Source organism: Typopeltis vanoorti, chromosome 19 (assembly GCF_054136105.1).
Source record: "Typopeltis vanoorti isolate ZY-2024b chromosome 19, IOZ_Tvanoo_1.0, whole genome shotgun sequence".
In the NCBI taxonomy this organism is placed as follows: Eukaryota; Metazoa; Arthropoda; class Arachnida; order Uropygi; family Thelyphonidae; genus Typopeltis; species Typopeltis vanoorti.
In genome coordinates, this window is record NC_143567.1 from 21,154,760 (window position 1) to 21,178,822 (window position 24,063).

The following is a 24,063-nucleotide window of genomic DNA, read 5'->3' on the forward strand; positions in this document are numbered from 1 at the left end:
AGTTTTTTATGGATCTGAGAGCTGGGTCAGAAGTAAAACACTTGACCAAAGACTAGAGACCGCAGATATGAGAGTCCTGAGAAAGATTAGAGGCGTGAACAGATGGCATCAATGGCAATATCATATTAAAAATGAGGATATTAGGAAAGAACTTGACATTGTCAGCATCCAGGAATGCGTTAGCAGAGCTAATCTCAGGTGGTATGGTTACTTAAATAGAATGGGAGAGGAAAGATTAGCAAAACAAGTGTTCTCTTCCAGGTTGACAGGAAAACGACCCAGAGGAAGACCAAGATATAGGTGGATTGATATGGTACAAAGTGCCTTAGACGATAGAAATATAAGATCTGATAATGTTGGAGTCTTGACAAGTAACAGACTGATTAATTATAGGAAAATTGTAGATAGGAAGTTAGTAATGATGTAATTTTTTCATGTAGTACTGTCATATCCTGTACACCCCTTGAGGGTACATGGCAGGAATTTGATGATGATGATGATGATGATGAGAATAATAGAAAAGGAAAGAAGAGTGGCTGGCTGGATGGTAGAGCTAAACTGGTGGTCAGGACAAAGGTATCTGAAGAAAACGATCTTGGCCTTATGTGTCACGAGGCACAAAGAGGATAAGTAATAGTAAATGGCCAACATCCAAAAATCTACTTCCCAGTGGATAAAGAATCAAATAACTGTCTGCGATTCCTAAATAAACTTGTCACATGCCTTTCGAGTTATTCATTATCTTTTTCTATTTATAGAAATCACACATTACCCAGACCAACAGTTATGGTATCCCAAAAACACTAGCACACAAACACAAAACCAGGGCTATCTGTTCCAATGATACTGCTCTCGCCACTGAACTCATTTACCTTCACCGTACTTCTTTTACCAAATGGCTATAATCTCAAAAAAAAAAAAAAAATGGTATAATCATTCTCAAAATCTCCCCCCTCCCCAATACACAAGACCACATTAAAACTATTACTATCTCATATTCAGGTCACATCTGAAAAGATATCCAGAGTGCTTAATAAATGTAAGTTCCCCACTACATTTAAACCAGATATCAAAAAAGCAAACCTGATCTGTTCACATAAGGATAAACTTTCTTCTTTATCACATCTAGAATGTAAATGAGGTGCCCTATACTCGTGGCCTGGCTCACTATAGACACACAGGAAGATCAGTTAAAATCTGCCATAGAAAACATAAAAAATGCATTCAGCACCATTGAGAGTTGACCAACTCATACTTTGAGCATCTTTTCACACAGTATTTGATGAGAAAAGTTGATAAGAGATGAGAAAGTGGAGAAGAGCTACCAAGAATAGAGCAGATGTGTGGCCTTGGAGAAAGATCTGAATAGACTATGTGAGTGAGCAAATGAATGGAGCTATCTGTTTAATGTTGCAAAGTACAAGGTGTTGAAATTTGAGAGGCAAGGTTGGGATGCAGAGTATACAATTAATGGAGAAATTTTAAAGGAATTGGAGGAGATGAGAGATCTGGGAGTGACGGCGCATGAAGTTACAGGAGCATATTGCTAAAATTGTAAGAACATCAAGCACACTGACATGCAGATGCAAAGAGGTTATGTCCCCTTGTATAAGGTTTTGATCAGGGTACATATGAACTACTGTGCACAGATTTGGTTGTCTGGTTGTTGGGGAGGGGGGGGGAGAATCCTGTGAAAGTTTACTAAGAATGAGAGAAGGAGAGATTAGGGAATGCAACCTACTGAGCCTTATGAATAGAAGAAGAGGAGATATAACTGAGACTTATAAGTTGGTGAGGGATTATTACCAGATTAATGTGGAGAAGATTTTTCATAGAGTGGGTGGCAAAGATAGAACTAGAGGCCAAGCTGTATAAAGGCAGTGTAAGCAGAGTAGTTATAAGAAGGTTCTTTGTATGAAGTGATTGGTGAGTGTGAATGGATTTAAAGCACAGTTCGATGATCTTTTTGCATGAGATAGTATAGACCACCTGTGATGAGTTCTTTGACTTTATGGAGGTCAGATAATAATAATAATAATAAACCAAAGTGCTACATAGAAGTCATTACAAGTCAGAGAGAGACTGTTTCTGGAAAATCAACAGCATTTTTAAAACAAACCTCAACAAATGTGGCTGTATCAGTTTACCAAAAATCTGAGAGACTGTCCTTTTGAGATCAAAAACTAGTAAACCCTCTTTATCGAACAATGCATAGTGCCAATCAAGACTTTAGTTCTTTGTACTGTACATTAGAATTTTAAACTTCCCACTATTAACTAATTGTTGCTATTTGAGTACTCTTACAAACTGTTTATGCTCTGAAATGCTGATTATAAAACTGACAATATATTAGTAATTAAGTGAATAAATATATTACTTATTTTCTTATTACTATCTTTGGTTATGACTTAAAATCATTAAAATCTTAATATTATTATTATCAGGTATCTCCATGGAGTCAGTAGCCTCATCACGGGAGACCCAAACTAGCACAACAATATCTGTCAGATCTCTTCTTGAATTCATTTACAGACGAAGAGCTCACAACTAAGTCAGGCAATGAATTCCACTCATTCACCACCCTCCAGGCAAAAAACCTTGTTCTGACACCCTTGTTAATTACACGCTTCTTTATTTCCAGGGATGACCTCTTGTTCTTCCATCACTATCACACAGCTGAAACATTTCCCCTGCATCAATCCTATAAAAACCTTTCAGTAATTTAAATGTTTCTATCATATCCCCTCTTCTTCACCTATCAACCAACCTCTGTAATTCACAAGCTCTCAATCTATCAATGTAGGGAGCATTTTTTTTACATCACTTACCAACTTAGTCACTCTTCTCTGAACCTTCTCCACAGCCTCCTCATCTCCAAGGAATCCAGATGACCAGACCTGAGCACAGTAATCCAAATGTGGAAGTATCAATGCTTTATAAAGGCGAATAATAACCTCTTTATCTCTGGATGTCAGTGTGTTCCTCAACAACCAAATAATCCTATGTGCAATCTTAGACACCTTAGCAATATGTCCTCTGAACTTCATCTCCCTATCTACCAACACCCCTAAGTCCCTAGTCTCATCAATCTCTTGGAGTACTGTTCCATCAATGTAGTACACAGCTGGTAATCTTTTAATCCCAAAATGAATGAGTTTACACTTTTCCACATTGAACTGACATCCATTCCCTTTTGCCCATTCTACCAGTCTTATTTAAATCATCCTGCAAACTTTCAACATCAGCTTGATTTTTTATTGCGCTACCCAACTTTGCATCATCAGCAAACAACTGAATATCTCCCTGTAAGCCATTTCCTATATCATTTATATACAAATTAAACAACAATGTCCCAAGCACAGAGCCCTGAGACACACCACTGGTCACCTGCCTCATCCTGGACTCGGCTCCTCCATACACCACCTTCTGGTATCTCTCCCTGAGCCATTCTCCTATCCATATCACCAATTTAGTATCCATTCCCATCTGCTCCAATTTGCGTAACAGTGTTCCATGGTATCCTGTCAAAAGCCTTAGCAAAATCCAGAAGTACCACTGTGTAGCCAGTTCCTATGTCCAACTCAGATGTCATTCTATTATGAAAAGTTAAAAGATTGCTAAGGCAGGATCTACCTTTAACAAAACCATGTTGGCCTCTATAGAGTATCATATCCTGATCCACCCATTCTTGAATTTTGTCTTTAACCAACTTTTCCAATACTTTTACCACCACTTCCGAGATGGTGATTGGCCTGTAATTAACTACCTCAGTTTTAGAGCCACCTTTATGAAAAGGAACTACTTTGCCTTTGTTCCACTCTCTAGGGACCACACCAGAGTTCAAACTTAAGTTAAATAACCAAGTAAGAGGAATTGACAATTCCTTTGCACATTCGAGCTGATATTCCATCTAAACCTAAACCATCTAAATTTAAATTTTGTAATATACTAAGTACCTCTGATTTCTTAACTTCAATTCTCACATTGGTTATTGCTACAGGTACAGAGATATCCTCCCTTGGGTGACAGACTTTTGAAAAGTGATCACTCGGTAACTCTACTATTACATCTGAATTTGTCACCTCAATACCATCAGCACCCACTAAAGTTATCCTTCCGAAGTCATTCTTCCTTTTACTTGCCACATAGTGGAAGACCTCTTTGGGATTACCCTTGCTTTCCTTGGCTAAAGTCTTTTCATAATCTGATTTAGCTTTTGTTACTATGCTGGTAATCTTCCTGGCTTGAGTCTTGTACTGCTCATGGGTGTACTGATTGCCTTTCTCCTTGTAAATTCTCCATAACATTTTCTTTTTTCGCAGGTCAAGCTTGATACTACTGATCATCCATCTAATGTCTGCCTTGTTTGACTTCCTGACCATGGGGACACAATCTGATATTGCTTTCCTCAGATACCTGCTAATTTCATCCCATGCACTGCTAACATCTTTCCCCTGCAATATGTTCTGCCAAGGCAGTGAAGGAAAAGAAGAAAGCATATCAAAAGTTCCTGTCAAATAAGTCAGTTGTGCTCTTAGAGAATACAGAGAAAAATGCAAGAATGCTAAACACTGTGTAAAACTAGCTAAACAAAAATCATGGGAGGACTTTGGCAAGAACATAGAAAATAAATATCAAGAAGGTGGCAAGATATTCTGGATGTTGTTGAAGAAACTTAGAAATGGAGGAAAGAGTGTTGTAAAAGGAGTTAGAGATGATAAAGGTGACATGAAAACGGAAGAAAAAAGATATCCTTGAAGTATGGAGTAATTACTTCGAAAAATTGCTAAATGAAACGAGCAGTGATAGCACAGTGGTAAAAAACACTCAACAGGCATACAGTGAGGAATAAATATCCAGACTTGAAGTAGAAAAAGCCATCAAAGGCCTGAAATGTGGAAAGGCAGCAGGAGTAGATATTCGGCCAGAAATGCTGAAGTATGGTGGTATAAAAGTCTTACAGTGGCTGCACTTCATAGTTCAGAAAGCGTGGACAGAGGGACGAATTCCCAATGATTGGAGTAGAGCACTCATAGTACCCATATATAAAAAGATAAATAAAACTGAATGTGGGAATTACAGCGGCATTTCCTACATTATCCCCTCTGTTATGGATCACATTATGAAGGAAAGTGGTATTAAACATTTATCAGAATTGGAGATGTTAATGTCAGCTCTTTGCTTTATGCGGACAATGTTATACTTCTAAATAAATCCGCTACAAGTTTGCAAGATTCCCTGACTAAATTGAATAACTGTTGTAACAGATATAGTATGAAGGTCAGCGATAAAAAGACAAAGACAATTAAAATAGGTAGAATCGTTGAAAATGTCAACTGCGTTGTGAATAGAGAACCTGTGGAACAAGTAAAACATTTCAACAACATAGGCACAATTTTTAGTGAAGATGGTAGTTTAAATATGGAAATAGACAACAGAATCAACAAAGCTGGTGTGGCAGGAAGTCAATTGAATAAATTCATATGGAATAAGAGAGAAATTAGTCGGAACACTAAATTAGCTGTATACAAGACAGTGTTCAAACCAGTTTTAAGTTATGGATCTGAGAGCTGGGTCAGAAGTAAAACACTTGATCAAAGACTAGAGACCCAGATATGAGAGTCCTGAGAAAGATTAGAGGCATGAAGATGGCATCAATGGCAATATCATATTAAAAACTACGATATTAGGAAAGAACTTGATTGTCAGTATCTAGGAATGTGTTAGCAGGGCTAATCTCAGGTGGTATGGTCACTTAAACAGAATGGATGAGGAAAGATTAGCAAAACAAGCATTCTCTTCCAGGTTGGCAGGAAAACGACTCACAGGAAGACCAAGATATAGGTGGATTGATATGGTACAAAGTGCTTTAGACGATAGAAATATAAGATCTGATAAGGTTGGAGTCTTGACAAGTAACAGACTAATTTGGAGGAAAATTGTAGATACGAAGTTAGTAATGATGTAAATTTTTCATGTAGTACTATCATATCCTGTACACTCCTTGAGGGAACATGTCAGGAATTTGATGATGATGGATTTTATACATAGATAAATATATCAGTGGCGTCGCATGCCCATTTCAGTTGGATATGCTGTTGTGTGGCTTATGCAATCTATGCCACAAAATGTGCGTTAATTTGACCATATGGTTGCAATTTTATTGATGTATGAAAGTTTTAAGAGTGCATAGCACATCAGCACTCATCTTAATTGGTCCAATGCAATTAATTGTAGGATAACTTTGAATACTTTAATTTATGAATTAATTGTAACCAAATCTGCATAGAATGGGAGACAATGAATTTGTTTTAAGATATATTAGAAAACTAAGGAAGGAGAATGCTATTATTATTATTATTATTATTCAGGCCTCCATGGAGCCAAAAGACTCATCATGGGAGGTCCTTCTAAGAACATAAAGTCTGTCAAGACTCATCGAGGTGAGATCCCCCCCCCTAAGAAACACAAAGTCTATCATACCGCTCCTTAAACTCATTGACTGTTCTCGCTCTCACTCCATCAGGTAATGCATTCCACAGTTGAACCACCCTCCATGCAAAGAAACCACTCCTCAACCACTTGCTCACAGTTTCCTTTCGTAACTTCCAGGGATGGCCTCTTGTCATCACTCCTTCCTGCTGTTCAACCAAGTGTAAGAACTCCCCAGTACCAACCCTGTAACCAACTCTCAACAGTTTAAAAGTCTCAACACATCACCTCTCCTTCTTCTATCCAACAAACTCTGCAGTCCACATTCCCTCAGCTGATCCTCATAACCAAAACTGTACAGTCCTGAAACCATCTTTGTCATCCGTCTTTGTACCCTTTCCACAATTAATTTATCCCCTTCAAATCATGGGGACCAAATCTGAGAACAATAGTTTTTTAAGTGTGGTTTGATTAGAGACTTATACAACGGAATGATAACCCTTTTATCTCTGCAGGTCAGTGTCCTTCTCATAATTGCAGCAATCCTCTGTGTTACCTTCACCACCTTTGCAATATGTTCCCTAAATTTCAGGTTTCTATTAATCATCAATCGCAGATCTCTTATCTCCCCTACTTCATCCAGTATAACTCCTCCCATAGAGTATGCAGCATCCCATCGATGTTTCCCAAACCTCAAGACCTTACATTTTGCTGCATTAAACCGACATCCCCAGTCATTTGCCTATCTATCTAGCTTATTCAAATCCTCTTGCAGTGCTACCACATCTGCACTAATAATAATAATCCTTCCCAGCTTCGCATCATCCGCAAACAACTGAATATCCCCTTGCAATCCACTGGCAATGTCACTGATATAAAGGTTAAACAATATAGGTCCCAGTACTGAGCCCTCTGGGACCCCACTTGTAACCTTCTGCCTCCTTGAAACTGCTCCACCATACACAACTCTCTCATACCTATCGGACAGCCAATCCTGAATCCAGTTGACCAATCTGACATCCAGACCCATGTGCTGCAACTTATATATCAGCTTATCATGTGGCACCCTGTCAAATGCCTTCGCTAAGTCTAAGAAAATTGCAGTATATGCCTTTCCCTCGTCTAATGCTCGTGTAACTTTATTATAAAAGGCTAGCATATTGCTAAAACAAGAGCGCCCTTTCACAAATCCATGTTGACTCTCACGGATAACATTACCCTCATGTGCCCAATGCTATATATGGTCCCTCACTACTTTTTCCAAGATTTTAACAACTACTGATGACACACAAACTAGCCTATAATTAGACACTTCCAGTCTGTTACCACCCTTATTCAATGGCACTATCTTACCTTCCTTCCATTCCCTGGGCACCTTTCCTGCAGCCAAAGTTTCATTGAAAAGCCAGGTTAAAGGCACTGTCAGTTCCCTAGCACATTCTCTCAAAACTCCTGGTGAAATACCATCCAGTCCCAAAGCTTTACTGACATCCAGAGTACTCAGTATCTGAAACACACTCTCCTCCTGTACCTCTAAACCTCGAACCTGCCCTATCCCTCTAGCATTAAAACTGACTCCTCTAGGATGAAATACACCAGTAAAGTGTTCATTGAACAATTCCACTATGTCCTCTGCATCAATCACTTTATTCCCATTTTTATCCCACAATATCATTCTTCCACAGTCATTTCTCCTCCTACTGGCCACATAGCTAAAAAATTCCCTAGGATTTTCTTTGGATCTTAGGGCCAATCTCTTCTCATATTCCAGTTTCGCTTTCCTTACCACACTAGTCCCTCTTCTGGCCTATGTCTTATATTCTTCATGCATCTTCTTTTCACCTGTCTCCTTATATCTCTTCCATAGCCTCTTTTAAACATGCAATTTAGTTAAAATCTCCCATAACAAGGCCAAAGTGAACTGTCTAAACATCTCCTGGTCCCCACCCTCTGTGCTCCTGGGTCTGTAGCAACACCCCACTAAATATCCTGTCCTGCCTACCTCTACCTCACACCACATGCTCTCAAAATCATTTGTCTCACTTCCTTCCAAAGCCTCCACTCTTATAGGACATAGGTTGTCACATATCATGAGCAGTACCCCATCACCACACTTTCCCCTCCTATCCTGCTGAAAAATGCTGTACCTAGCGACTTCTATTCCTGTTATTATATCCTCTTCTGTCAACCATGTCTCAGTGATCCCAATAATTTTTGGCCAGGCTGATGCTATCTGCACCACCAATTCCTCTCCCTTATTCCAGATACTCCTGGTCTTATTCCGGATACCCAACGCACTCAAAGCATGCCACTGTTTCTATACCCAGCATTATCCCCTCTAGACTCCACTGGGCTCAGTGTTACCTGATGTTGTCCCCCTTCTCCCAAGTATCCATTCCCACAAAAGGCCACCCCTGCTATCATCCTCCCTGGGACACACTGACTCGTTCAGAACAGAAATCTCTCCAGATGCCTATGTCCTTCCTCATTCAAATGTAAGCGGTCTCTCGCATACAATTCCTCTCTTTCCTCAAATGCATTCCAAGCATCCACATATACCAGTCCTCTCTTGTCACACATTCTAGCTATTATGTCATTCAATATTACTGCTCTTCTGCTCAGCTCGTCATTATCATACCTAGGCAACACACCCAATATTTTTCCTCTCTCTGTCTTCTTCTGTACAGCCTCAAGCAAACATCTCATATCTCTCACTGCCCGACTTACATTACCACTCAAGTCATTTGTTCCTACCATTACAATCATTTCATCCACCCTTTCACCTCTCTTAATTGCCATAGCCACCCTTTCTATTGTTCCTTCTGGCAAACACTCCTCACGCATCCTATCTTGAACACCACGGATCTGGTTGGTATATTTGAATTATTAAATATACCAACCAAAATACCAAACAAGTGAATTTGGAAGAGGAGGATGAGGTTTACCTCCTTTGACTATAATCATACAATCCACTAAAGGTCTGGCAGAAAACAGGACATACATTACGTTATCAACACTATTTCTCATTGTAAATATTGGCAAAAAATTATACCATATTTACTCGAATATAACTCGCACTTTTTTAACCAAAATTATAGTTAAAAAATCATGGTGCAAGATATATGAGAAGTAAGAAACTAAAGTTTTTTAGGCAAAAACTAAATTGACGCGTATAATTAAATCCTCAGTATTCATTATAATTTATAATTGCTCACATTATTCATAAAATGAATGTATTTAAATTTTAATTATCAAAGTTATTTATGTGATCAGCTACTCACCTTCATCACACAATATATTTGAATCTGTAGCAACATTGCTTCTGTAATTAACTTAAAACACAGTTTCATTCTTGTTTGTCCTTTTATTATTTCGGAATCATATGACCTTTGAGTTTAAAACCAGCACTGTAACTTGAACATTTCTCCATATTTCAAGCAAAAATTACCAGTAATTTACAAGACTTGAGATACGTAATGAACAATCCTTCACAAATGACTAATGAGAAGTGAATGCAGAGAGCAAAATAGGCTAGTAGAGATAGAACAGGTATGAAGACGTGCATATAATCTGTGCAGTACAAAGGATCGTGTGACTCAATGACAATGGCAAGCCAGCAATTGTTAAGTTGAAATGCTGATTCTCTTCATTCGCTGAATTCCAAAATGGATGAAACTGCCATAACAACATTCACTATATATTTCTTAGTTTTAACACTTTCACGTCAGGGTGGTGTTTCTCCTGTCTATCATTCCAACGGGACTTCTCATTACCATTTGTGTACTGCTTCTGCATCGCATGGGCGGGCTGAACTGACACGAAGTTTCAACTTTGTGTCAGTTGAGCTGTGCTCATTTGCTTGCTGTTTCCATGGGCAGACTCACACACACATATTATACAGCATGTTAGGTTCAATTCACCAGTAGAATTTTATCTGAAGTTAGCCTTTGTAATCTGTCTTAATGACATCAAAAATTTCAAATGCAATTGAACAAACAGTTATTTCGTGTAATTGAAAATTTGGACAAATGTTTGGACAATGGTTTTTAGTTAATGTGTTTGGCAGTACAACATACAGTTTTGCTTGAGTCTATATGGCATAATTTCTGAGGGAGGGGAGACGTGATTCATTTGTTAGTGCCAATTTTATCCCAGTTGTCTCTAACTACACTATTTGCTGACAAATATATTACACAGAGTGCAAATGTCTCTATACCTCATTTAGTGATATGATAAAATTACTTGTTTTTCTTGTGTCTGCAGTATAGTGACTGTTGTGAGGTTGTTTACCGTGGTGAGCAAGTTACTATTGTCATGGCACGAACGTATTTAAACTTTTTTTCATGTGCGAAGTATATGCGAAACTTTTTAATTTCTTTTTTTATAAAGTAAAATGAGGAGTGCAAGTTATATGCGAGGGTAAATAATATTCTAATAAATATGGTAAATTATTCTTGTTGAGAGGCTTATACGCTGGTTAAACATGATAACTAATATTTAAGGAATTGACAGCGTATACTAGAAATATAAATTAAATAAACTTTAATATATACTTTCCGATATTTCGGCAAACGTCACGTTGCCATCTTCTTGGGAACTTACTACAAAGGCGCGTGCACACAAGTACTAATAACAGCAAATGAGACTGAAGCTAGGAAGCTAACGTTTTCCTAAAGTCCTGATGGTTCCCCCTGGCGGGCTATATTGGTAATTCTTGGCCTTTGGGCTGAAGTTCTTCTGATAAAAGTTTCCCAAATTTGGGGCAGTCTCATGCATCCAAATTTGTTGAGGTTTGGCATGTTCCTAAGGGCCGAGGCTGATTCCATGAATAATCTTTCATACTTGAACTTGCTGCGGTGTATTACTATGGCTTTCTTCCATCTTATTCTGTGGCGAGTATCCAGAGCGTGGTCTGCAAGCCCAGAGTGGCTGTACTGGTGAAATCGGATGTAATCCTTGTGTTCTGAGATTCTGATATTTGCTGTCCTGCCTGTTTGGCCAAAGTAGAACAATTTGCAGCTGCAAGGGACCTGGTATACACCAGGTAGGTCTAGGGGAAGTGGTTGGTCTTTACTGGAGCGGATGAGGGATGCTAGTTTTCTATGTGGTCTGTAACAAGTGGACAAGTCATGTTTTTTTAAGATTTTATTGATTTTTTCCGAGGTGCCTCGGATGTAGGGAATGGTGATGGATTTAAAGTAATCTTTTTTGTGAAGGGGAGGGGGTGGTGGGTTGTGGATAACTGGGTTAAGTATTTTTTGGATTTTTTGGAGGGGGTAGCCATTGGCTGAGAAAGTGTCACGGATGTGATTTAGTTCAGTGGTTAGGATTTGATCATTTGAACAGATTATTTTTGCCCTGTTGAATAATGTCTTAATAACTCCATATTGTTGTGTGGGGGGGTGATGGGATTGTTGGTGAATGTATCTGCCTGTATGGGTGGGTTTTCTATAAACTGAGAAAACCAAGGTTCCATCAGGTTGGCGGGTGACTAGTGTGTCTAGGAAGGGGAGGTTATTGTTTTCCTCTTTTTCCAGGGTGAACTTGATTCTAGGGTGTTGGTTGTTTAAGTGTGTTAGGAAGGAGAGGAGTGAATCTGGGCCATGTGGCCAAATAGTGAAAACATCATCAACATAGAAAAGCCATATGGTAGGTTTTTGTGGGGCTGAGTTTAAGGCTTTCTCTTCAAACGTCTCCATGAAGAAGTTGGCCAAGGGTGGGGAAAGTGGTGAACCCATGGCTGTCCCCTCTATCTGTTTGTAGAATTTTTCCTGCCAAATGAAATAGCCTGAGTTCATTGTAAACTGAAATAGGGCTGAGATATCGGGAGGAAATTTTGCTTGGATTAGCTCTAAGGTTTCTTTGAGGGGGACATTCGTGAATAGGGAGGAGACATCAAAACTGACCATAAGGTTTTCTTATGGTCAGTTTTGACTGACCATAAGAAAAAAAACTGAGCGTAAGGTTTTCTATACTGGCTTTGAAGTGGGGCTGAGTTTTTTATGTGTGATGGTGTATTGCCAGTATAGTGTGAGAACACTTTGGCTAAATGCTTGGCTAGTTTGTAAGTGGGGGAATGAATGCCATCCACTATGGGACGTAATGGTACATTTTCTTTGTGTATTTTTGGGAGCCCATATATGCGGGGGGGTCTAGAGTTATAGGGTTTTAGTCTGTTGGTAATCTCCACAGGCCAAGAAGTGACCTTCTTAAGGAGCCTATGGAGTTTTCTAATTTGTGAGTTGGTGGAATTGTAATCAATGGGGAGGTAAGTGGAACGATCTAATAAATAAAGCCTTGAGCTTACCTGTGTAGTCTTTAAGATTGAGTACCACAGTGGCGTTCCCCTTATCCGCTTTGGTGATCACTATTTCTTTGTTTCTCTTCAATTCTTTTAGTGACTTGTATTCACTAATGGATATGTTGGATTTTGGAGGTTTTGCTTTATTGAGAACACAGGCTACATCCAATCTAATATCGTTGGCGATGTGGTTTGGAAGTTGGCGAATCCCGCGTTCAATTTGGATCATTAAAAAAACAATAACCTCCCCTTCCTAGACACACTAGTCACCCGCCAACCTGATGGAACCTTGGTTTTCTGAGTTTATAGAAAACCCACCCATACAGGCAGATACATTCACCAACAATCCCATCACCCCCCCCTCACAACAATATGGAGTTATTAAGACATTATTCAACAGGGCAAAAATAATCTGTTCAAATGATCAAACCCTAACCACTGAACTAAATCACATCCGTGACACTTTCTCAGCCAATGGCTATCCCCTCCAAAAAATACTTAACCCAGTTAGTTATCCACAACCCACCACCTCCTCCCCTTCACAAAAAAGATTACTCTAAATCCATCACCGTTCCCTACATCCGAGGCACCTCGGAAAAAATCGATAAAATCTTAAAAAAACATGACTTGTCCACTTGTTACAGACCACATAGAAAACTGGCATCCCTTATCCACTCCACTAAAGACCAACCACTTCCCCTAGACCTACCTGGTGTATACCAGGTCCCTTGCAGCTGTAAATTGTCCTACTTTGCCCAAACAGGCAGGACAGCAAATATCAGAATCTCAGAACACAAGGATTACATCCGATTTCACCAGTACAGCCACTCTGGGCTTGCAGACCACGCTCTGGATACTCGCCACAGAATAAGATGGAAGAAAGCCACAGTAATACACCGCAGCAAGTTCAAGTATGAAAGACTATTCATGGAATCAGCCTCGGTCCTTAGGAACATGCCAAACCTCAACAAATTTGGATGCATGAGACTGCCCCAAATTTGGGAAACTTTTATCAGAAGAACTTCAGCCCAAAGGCCAAGAATTACCAATATAGCCCGCCAGGGGGCACCATCAGGACTTTAGGAAAACGTTAGCTTCCTAGCTTCAGTCTCATTTGCTGTTATTAGTACTTGTGTGTACGTGTCTTTGTAGTAAGTTCCCAAGAAGATGGCAACGTGACGTTTGCCGAAATATCGGAAAGTATATGTTAAAGTTTATTTAATTTATATTTTTAGTATACGCTGTCGATTCCTTAAATATTAGTTATCATGGTAAATTATTTATAGAAAATTATATATTAAAAACTTGTCTATATCGGTGTCCTAAACACATTAGTTCACACTTCATGCAAGCAAAACAGATAAACTTTAGCAAACAAAAACAGCAACTTATGATAATGTTCAATTGGATTGATTAACACAATAACCAAATCACAGCCACTGATTTCTGGGTGCTACTGTCTCAGCACACACCCTCTCGCCTTCTGGATGGTATAAAATCACTGGAATGATAAGAATTTTGACAAGCTACACTATCTGTTAAAAGGGCTCAAAGGTGTATGTATTTGTACCTGCACAACCAGGCTATTAACACATTCCATTATCTCCTGGCTCCACGTGATTCCTAAAATTTAACACACATATACTAATGCTTCATGAAGAGGACACTTATCAATGCATAAACATGTCCTCTTCATGAAGCATTAGTATATTGCAGTGTTTCTCAACCTGTAGTCCGCAGGCAGACTTAAATCAATTCAATAAATATATTTTTTTTAATTATCCAAACAAAACAAATTAATAAAGAATAAGTAAGTAAAAATTATTGAAATCAAATGGACCCTTAAAAAACCAACAAATAGAGTCAAAATGTTCAAAGGCGGAAGCAATAAAACTATATTGTTTTTCACTTTACCCCTCTTTTATTATTCGTCATTCTGCAGCTACAAATTTAGCGGCAGAATGACGAATAATAAAAGAGGGGTGAAGTGAAAAACAATATAGTTTTATTGCTTCCGCCTTACCTTGTTGTTTGGTCAGATTTGAAGTGAACATGTGTACATTTCAACCAATTGCTTGTTGTGTATTGATTTTTATTATTGAAGGTTTCCTGCAACCAAGGCTCAGTATATCTTCAGAAGTGCTAAGTAATACTTGAACAAAGTGTGTCGTGAGTTAACCCAGGTATTTATATATTTATATATTTTTCAGAAACGTTTTATTAATAATGGAAAAGTGGCTTAGACCTAGGACTTTGAAAAGAATAGTAAATGAAACAGGTAATGCTAGCCCTAATTGTAATACATGTGTTGTAACAGCCAGTAAATTTGATACTATTCAAGTAGAAGAAACAAGCAGTTCAAAGAAAAAATACAGTAGGAAATACAACAGTTCATATTTGGAATTCGGGTTTACTTGGTGTGGAGATGAAAGTGAACAGAAACCTCAATGTGTTTTGTGTTATGAAGTGTTGTCGAACAAGTGCATGAAACCTGCGAAACTCCGACGACATTTAGAAAATAAACATTGTGATGTGAAAAATAAGCCAATTAAATTTTTTTAGCGGTGCTTAGGGACATCAAATCATGGGAAAGATATAATTTCAGCCATGGGTTCCATTAATAGCAAAGCACTGGAAGCATCCTATCTCTTAAGTTTGCGCATAGCGAAAACAGGGAAACCTCATTCTATCAGAGAAAATTTACTACTTCCAGTTATAAAAGATGGCATAAAAACTGTTTGGCAACAAGTTACTAAAAGATGTTGATTTGATTCCTCTTTCAAATGACACTGTCGGTCGCAGAATTCATGATATGGCAGGTGAGATAGAATCTCAGTTAATCGAAAGAGTTAAGAAGAGCCCTTATTATGCGTTACAAATAGACGAGACTACTGATGTTACAAATGATGCGCAGCTAATATGCTAAGCAAGATATACGCATGATAACATTCATGATGATATTCTGTTTTGCAGAACTTTGTCATCCTGAACAACTGGAGAAGAAATATTTCACACTCTCAATAATTACATAATACACAAAGGGATCCAGTGGGAAAAATGTATAGGCTTCTGTTCGGATGGGGCCTGCATTCTTATAGGCAGGCATAGTGGGGGTTGTTTCCAAGGTCAAAGAAGTAGTTCCGGATATGAATTGGGTGCATTGTTTCATACATAGGGAAGCGTTAGCCTCCAAAGGGATACCACCAAAATTTAAAACTATGCTATACAACGCTGTCAAGCTAGTTAATTTTATTAAAGCTTGACCGTTAAATAACATGTTATTTTCAGTACTCTGCGATGAAGTGGGCAATGAACATACACAACTTTTGCTTCATTATTCTGAAATTCGCTGGCTTTCCAGGGGCAAAGTACTAACAAGGTTATTTCAATTAAGGCACGACGTTTTATTATTTGTAAATGAACGTAATTCTGATTTTGCATCACTCCTTGTTGATGAAGCATGGTTACGAACACTATCCTACCTTTCAGACATTTTTTCGAAATTAAATGAACTAAATCTCTCCCTTCAGGAAAATTTTTTAATTGTTCTTGATGCCTACAACACAATAAAGGCATTCGAGAAAAAAACTGGTTTTATGGATTAATCATGTAAAAGACAGACAATTTGAACCGTTTCCACCATTGGAATCCTTTTTAGTGGAAATATTATTTTTGTTCATTCTGAGTTTGTGGAAAATATTTGTGACCACCTAAAAAATCAGAAAAGGAATTTTGAAACATATTTCCCAAATAACTTTTATAAAAAATTTCTGTGGGTTCGTGATCCATTTCAGGCTTGCAGTCACTAGAACGACCTTTTGTTATCGAAAAAAGAAGAGTTAATTGAACTTTCAAGTGACAGTGGGCTTAAAATGCAATTCCGTGATCTTGGTTTTGCTCGATTTTGGATCTTGTCTTCAGTGAGAAGTGAATTTCTGGAATTATCTGAAGAAGCATTGAAAATTGTCCTGCAGTTTTCTACAACATCTTTGTGAGAAAAGATTTTCATTCCTTCTTCAAATAAAAACAAAATAAAGAAATCATCTTAGTCTGTGTGCCGATCTTCGACTGAACTTGACCAATATTGAGCTAGATATCCAGCAACTCTACAAAGGCCGAGAAGCTCAACTATCTCATTAAAAGTAAGTAGTAACATAATTATATCAGTGGAGCCGTGAAAGGCACCCGGGGAAGAGGGAATTGACCTGCTGTGGGACCTGTTCATGAAAGTTTGCCAACAGGAAAATATACCCGAGGAATGGAGGGAGAGTACTCTTGTCCCCATCTACAAGGGTAAAGGGGATGCAGAAGACTGTAAAAATTACAGAGGAATAAAGTTGATGTCCCACACAATGAAAATCCTAGAAAGGGTTCTTGATGGAAGATTGAGGAAGGAGGTGGAGATTGCAAAGGAACAATTTGGCTTCATGCCTGGTAGATCAACAACAGATGCTATCTTTGGGTTACGGCAGATGATGGAAAAGTTTCGAGAGAAACAACGGGAGCTACATCTGGCATTTATTGATCTGGAGAAAGCATACGATAGAGTGCCAAGGCAAGAAGTCTGGAGGTGTCTGAGGGAGAAGGTTCTGGAGAAATATGTCAGGATGATGCGGGAGATGTACAGAAATGTGAAGACAAGTGTTCAGACCTGTCTGGGACAGACAGAAAGTTTTCAAGTTACAGTTGGCTTGCATCAAGGGTCAGCATTAAGTCCGTTTCTGTTTAACATTGTGATGGATTTGGTGAGTGATGGAGGAGGTGAGAGAAGATGCGCCTTGGACAATGTTGTACGCAGATGACATCTTGCTGTGTGCAGATTCAAGAGAAGAAGCGGGAACTAAACTGGAAAGATGGAGAAAAGTACTGGAAGAGAAAGGTATGAGACTGAGCAGAAGTAAGACAGAGTATATGTGGTGCACAGTAGGTGGCAGACAGGAGACAGATCTGGAGCTGGAAGGAAATGTCATCAGGAAGGTGAGAGACTTTAGATACTTAGGTTCAACACTGGAAGAAGATGGAGGAGCTGAGAAGGAAGTGGGATGCAGGATACAAGCAGGTTGGAGGAACTGCAGGGAGATGGCTGAAGTGTTATGTGATAAGAGGGTGCTGATCAATCTGAAAGGCAAAATCTATAGGACAGTAGTGAGGCCAGCTATGACGTATGCTATAGAAACTGTGGCCCTGAGGAAAAATAACATCAGCAGGATGGAAGTAGCAGAGATGAGAATACTTAGATGGATGTGCAGTGTGACCAGAAAGGATTGTCTGAGAAATGACTATGTGAGGGGAACAGTGAAAGTTACGAACTTAGGAGATACGGGAGGCAAGGTTGAGATGGTTTGGTCATGTGATGAGGAGGGAGGACGCATGTGTGGGAAGAAGGATCATGCAGATGGATGTGCAAGGAAAGAGGAATCGTGGGTGGCCAAAGAAGAGCTGGAGGGAGCTGGTAGAAGAGGACTTGAGGATGAAGAACTTGGATGTGGTGACAGCCCAAGACAGGAGGATGTGGAGGAGACTCATCATCAACAGTGACCCCACTTAAGTGGGATAAGCTGCAGAAGAAGAAGAAGTAACATAATTATATCGTATTATTTATTTGTTTAATAAAAATTAAAACTTTGTTCAATGATGATACACTTTTAATCGTTTATTTCCAATTTAATTAATTATGTTGCGATATCTTTGTTATAAATGGCACAGTTTTTCCAAAATGTTGTTAATTTCTACATAGGTTTTTTTAAAAAAATTATAAAAAGTCAAAACGACATATAGGGAAATAAATAAAAAACACCATGTTTATTTTTGAAGTAAAACTTTAATTCCAACATTCTAAAATGTTATTTTTCTTGCTTTCTTTGTTCGCAAAATCACTGATCACGTTGTCGAAGTCTATTTCATCACTCAGTTGCTGTTTTATAGACAGTAAGGCAAGATTTCATAAAAGCCAAAAAAGGTGCTGCTAGGGGATTAAACCCCCCCCCCAGCTACGCCTCTGTAACTTAGTGGTCCGCAGAATTGTTTTAGGCATTTTACTGGTCCTTGGGCTTAGAAAGGTTGAGAAATGCTGGTATATTGTGCTTAATTTTAGGAATCACATGAAGCTAGTAGATAATTAGTGGAGTCTTTAAAACAGGAAAAATATAATATTGGTGATATTGCTATTCCGTGGGTGTGCACCACACAGTTCATCAAATCAAAGACATGACAAATAAGAGACAATAAGTCATCAAATATTAGAATTAGAATGTCATAATGTTTGATTCCTTCCATAAGAGTATATACCAGAAAATGATGTTGATAACATATATTTTATTTAAAAAATGTATTGATTTATTGTATAAAAATAAAAAATAAAATAAAATTATTAAATCAAATTTATATAAATTTGTATAAATTTATATAAATCAAATATTCATTATGAAGATCATCATAAAATCATTATATCATTATTTATTCATGTAATTCCAAGCAACAATATCACATATTATAATAAAGAATTTTTTAAAAATGTTGAAACTAACCGGAAAACCAGGCTTTCCTGGAGGTCCCAGTGGGCCCTGAAATGGAAACATCGTTTTCATTAAAATGATTGGAAATCTGCATAGATAATTATAAAACTGTCATTTCTTTTCAAGAAAATAATAATAATAATAATAATAATAATAATAATAATAATAATAAAAAAACAAGTGGAATAGCTGAAGGAAGAGATTAAGCATGCAATCTGGAAGAAGAATGCATTATGAAGACAGCATAAATGAGTGGTAATACTCAGTTGTGTAAAGAGTACAAAGAGCAAGATAGGAAGATGCAGCTGAAGTAATTCAGAAGTTACATATTTCCCATATGCAAATAGTGAAAAGGTGTATTGCCTTAAATGGGAAATATATGATTTCTGAATTACTTCAGCCTTGGTATCTCACCTGGACGTGGCTCCCACTGATGACACCTCAATAAAGGTCAAAACTAGTCTGGGTACTGGCCCTTTCCATGATGCATAGCATTATACACATCTGAAAGGTGTGCTTTGCATTATGGGATAATAAGGCAATTAATGTGAAGTCATTAGCCCCTATATACAAACAGCCTCATCATGAAGGTATTTCCATGTCCAAATTTTGTTTGCTTACGTTTGAATAAAGGATTAAACAAGAATATAATTTCTTGAAAGTTTAATTTAATATATAACTAAGTGAAAAAACTTTTTACATATAGCTAACTTCTCAAACTTTTTATTTTGCATAACTTGCAAATCATTACCATTCTTCTTATAAATGCCAGAAATACTATTAAACAAAATAATAATAATAATTTAACAAAACTAATTTTCATTTGTTTCACTGCCAAATGGAATATAAAATATAATGAAGGTATATTCTTCTCATTTTTCTAACACCCACTTTAATCTGAGTATATACACATCCACTCAAGGTTAGCTTATTTTTTCAAGGTTAACATATGCTTATTTTCACAATTCTCGACACGAATTAGCTTGGTGATATTACATATTTGAACATTTTGCATAATAAAAAGATTTTTTCTAATACTGTTATTTAATATAATATAATACAAAACATAATACAATTATGTTGTGATGGTGAGTTGGAGACCAGGTGATGTGCCCAAAATCACATTGAAAAAAAAAAAGAAGTCTGGTTCCACAGGGAGTGTTAAGTTATTTAATATAATATAATACAAAACATAATACAATTATGTTGCGATGGTGAGTTGGAGACCAGGTGATGTGCCCAAAATCACATTGAAAAAAAAAAAGAAGTCTGGTTCCACAGGGAGTGTTAAATATTTTCTCATGTGCAGGAGAAATGAAAGGAATCAACAAACTACCCTTTTTAATTTGGTGAAATGGTTTAAAACCTAAGGCAAATGTAAAGGACCAGAAATTGTTAAAAATGCTGGGAGAAAAGATATGTTGCGTCATTAATTACAAAAATCAATTAAGCCATGCCTTCCACAACAAATGGATCAAGAAATTCAAGTGGTTGTTGTAATGTATGCAAAAAATATCCTAGGCTGTTGACATTTTAGATTACTGTCAGGTTTTCAAAGTCCTTTCAAAGTAGAGATAAATAGATATCATGAGGTATCCAATTCACACAAAAAATGCTGTGACACAGACTTAGCCAGAAATCACCTAGAAAATCCACACTAGCTGATGAGAAAGATGGATTCTAAATTGTTTAAACACCTCAAGTTCCTTTTTAATATAGCCAATTATACTGCTAAATTCAATAAACCATTTACTCATCATCATCATCATAACACTAATTACGGGTATAGACCATACTGGTCTGTTCCAGTCTCATTATCCATACAATATCCTTTTTTGAGGTCTACCCTGCCTTCTCTTTCCAATTGGTTATATTTTAGTATTTGTTTGGGATGTCGGGTGTTGGCCATTCGGTTTACATGTTCAATCCATTTTTGTTTATAATTGTTTAGTTTTTCTTCTATTGATTTTGTTTTTAGTTCTTTTAAAATGTCTTTGTTCCTTTTTGGTTCTAATAATGTGTATTTTGCAGTTCTTCTCATAAATCTCATTTCACTTGTTTTTATTCTTTGTTTATCTTGTTTGTTTATTGCCCAAATTTCGCTGCCATATAATAATGTAGGCACTGCTAAAGTATTGTATATTTTCAAGCATGTTTCTTTTTTGCACTATATTTGGGTTGAGTGTTCTATTTATTAGGTCTATAATCTGTAACATTGTTGAAGTTTTTAATTTTATGACTTTTTCTCCTTCATATGATATTTCACATCCAAGATAACTAAAAGCATTTATCTGTTCTAGTATTTTATTATTAATAACTATTTTGCTTCTAACTGGAGTTTGTCCACAAAATGCCATTGTTTTAGTTTTATCTATGGAAATTTTCATTCCAAACTGTTCTACTATAATATTTAAATTATATATTGCTCTTTGTAAATTGTCTTCTTCTTCTTCTTCCTTTCCAGGCTTATAGGCCAAGTGGCCTGTTCTGGACTCAATTCAATCTTTTTAAGGGTCTTCCTCTGCATCGAGTACCTTTTGGGTGGTAATTTAGAATTTGTTTAGGTATTCTGCTTCTATTCATTCTTAGTATGTGTTCTTTCCATTTTTCTCTATAGCAAATAACTGTTTCATTTAGTGAGGTTGTAATTCCAAGTTTTTTTTTCTAATTTCGCTGCTTTTCATTTTGTCCATTATTGTGACTCCTTCAGTTCTGCGCAGAAATTTCATTTCGGATGATTCAATTCTTCTTTCATCTGCTTTTTTTTTATTGTCCATATCTCACTGCCATAAAGTAAGGTTGGTTTAGCTACTGTATTGTAGATCCTTATTCGTGTGTTTTTGTACATAATTGAGTTTAAAAATTTTATTTATAATGCCTGTTACTTTTAAAAAGTTTGATATCTTTGGTTCTATATCAGCTTCATTTTCATATGACATTGTGCAACCTAAATATTTGAATGTAGTTACTTGCTCCATTATTTTGTTGTTTATTACTATTTTGCTTCTTATTGGATTAGCACCTTTGAAGGCCACGACTTTTGTTTTGTCTGTTGATATTTCCACACCATATGTTTTTATCAGATTATTTAGACTGCATAATGATTTTTGTAGTTCATCTTCATTATTTCCAAGGATTATTTGGTCATCAGCAAAAAGAAGAGTAGCTAAAAAATTGTATTCTTTATTTGATATTATTACCTGATCATCTGCAAATAATAGCATATTTATTTTGTTATTCCAGGAAATTTCTATACCTTCATTGTTTAAGGTGTTCCACTGTATTAATATTTCATTAATGTAAATATTGAAAAGTGTTGGAGACAGAGGGCATCCCTACTTTTCATTTATTTTTATTTTTATTTCATTATCTTTATATATATTCAATATTGCATGTAGTAAAATATTAGGTATATTTATTCTTTGTAATATATCAAACAGTATATATCTTTTTACTTTGTCAAATGCTTTTTCATAATCTATAAACAAAAGATGAGTTTCCAAATTAAATTTTCTTCTATTTTCTATAAGTAGTTTTAAACAGAAAGCAGCATCCATTGTAGAGCGACCTTTTCTAAATCCATTTTGAAATTCTAATAATATTTTTTCACTGTATATTTTTAGTTTTTCATTAAGTATTCTGCTATATATTTTGCAGCATGTATTCAATAAAATAATACCTCTGTAGTTAGCAGGTTTTCTTTTATCCCCTTTTTTAAATATAGGTATTACTATGCTTGTATTCCATTCTATTGGTATTTGTCCTTTTGTATATATTATTTAAAAATTTTAGTAATCTTTGATGAAATTTTTTTCCAGCAAATTTATACAGTTCGGAGTTTATCTAAATAAGCATGATGAAGATATAGGTCCAGTAGTAGAACAGTACTGAAATGACATGAATGTTAATAATTTGTGTTGTTAATTAGCAATATCATAGCTGACCTAGTTGTCAAAGTGATTATATATCTGCTCTCCAGCCAACAGATTGTGGGTTCAAATCCAACTGTGAGCATGGATATTCATGACTATCTTTAGGTGGGAGATGAACTTCATCACCTAGTGTGAAACTGTTACCCTGCTTATTTGAGTCCTGATGTGACTTGATGAAGTTCCATATTTGGTTTCTAGAGCAGAGTTTCTGGACTATGCAAAAGTAAATTTCAAAAATGCAAAAAGAAAGAAAGAAAAAATCCTTAGCCTACCCACAGTACGAATGTACTATAGGTTTGCAAAAACCTTTCATGGGTGGGAGACATATCATAGCATTTTTTTCTTTATCTTTCATATATATATATATATATATATATATATATATATTATGAAAGGTCCGCGGGAAGGAGTGTCCTAGGTTCGATTCCCATCCATCGACGACATGAGGAGCTTAAGAATCTTCCTCAGCCATAGCCAAGTTAGCCGGTCTTGGGTGTGGACAGCCGGTTTTTCTCCCGCAAAGCAGGCAAACCAGCCCTGTGAACACATGCTTCGACAGACATGGGATACTACTGATAATAAGGAGCAACCAACTTATTCCACGGGATTATCGGTTACAGAAGCTTATGCGGTAAAATGTGTAGGCCTGCGCGAAAACATAACATATGATGATGATATATGAAAGATGAAGATAAAGAATAAGAAGAATTAGCTAAGGAAATCTAAGACCACAGAACAGTGAATCTTCTAGATGCTTCCACAAATATTCTGAATGAGAAACTTATCTTTATTGAGAAACACAAATAAAAATTGGAAACTGAAGAGGCATTTGTTTCCAAAATTCTTTTCAAAACTTACTTCTGCAAAAACTCACTTCGTCAAA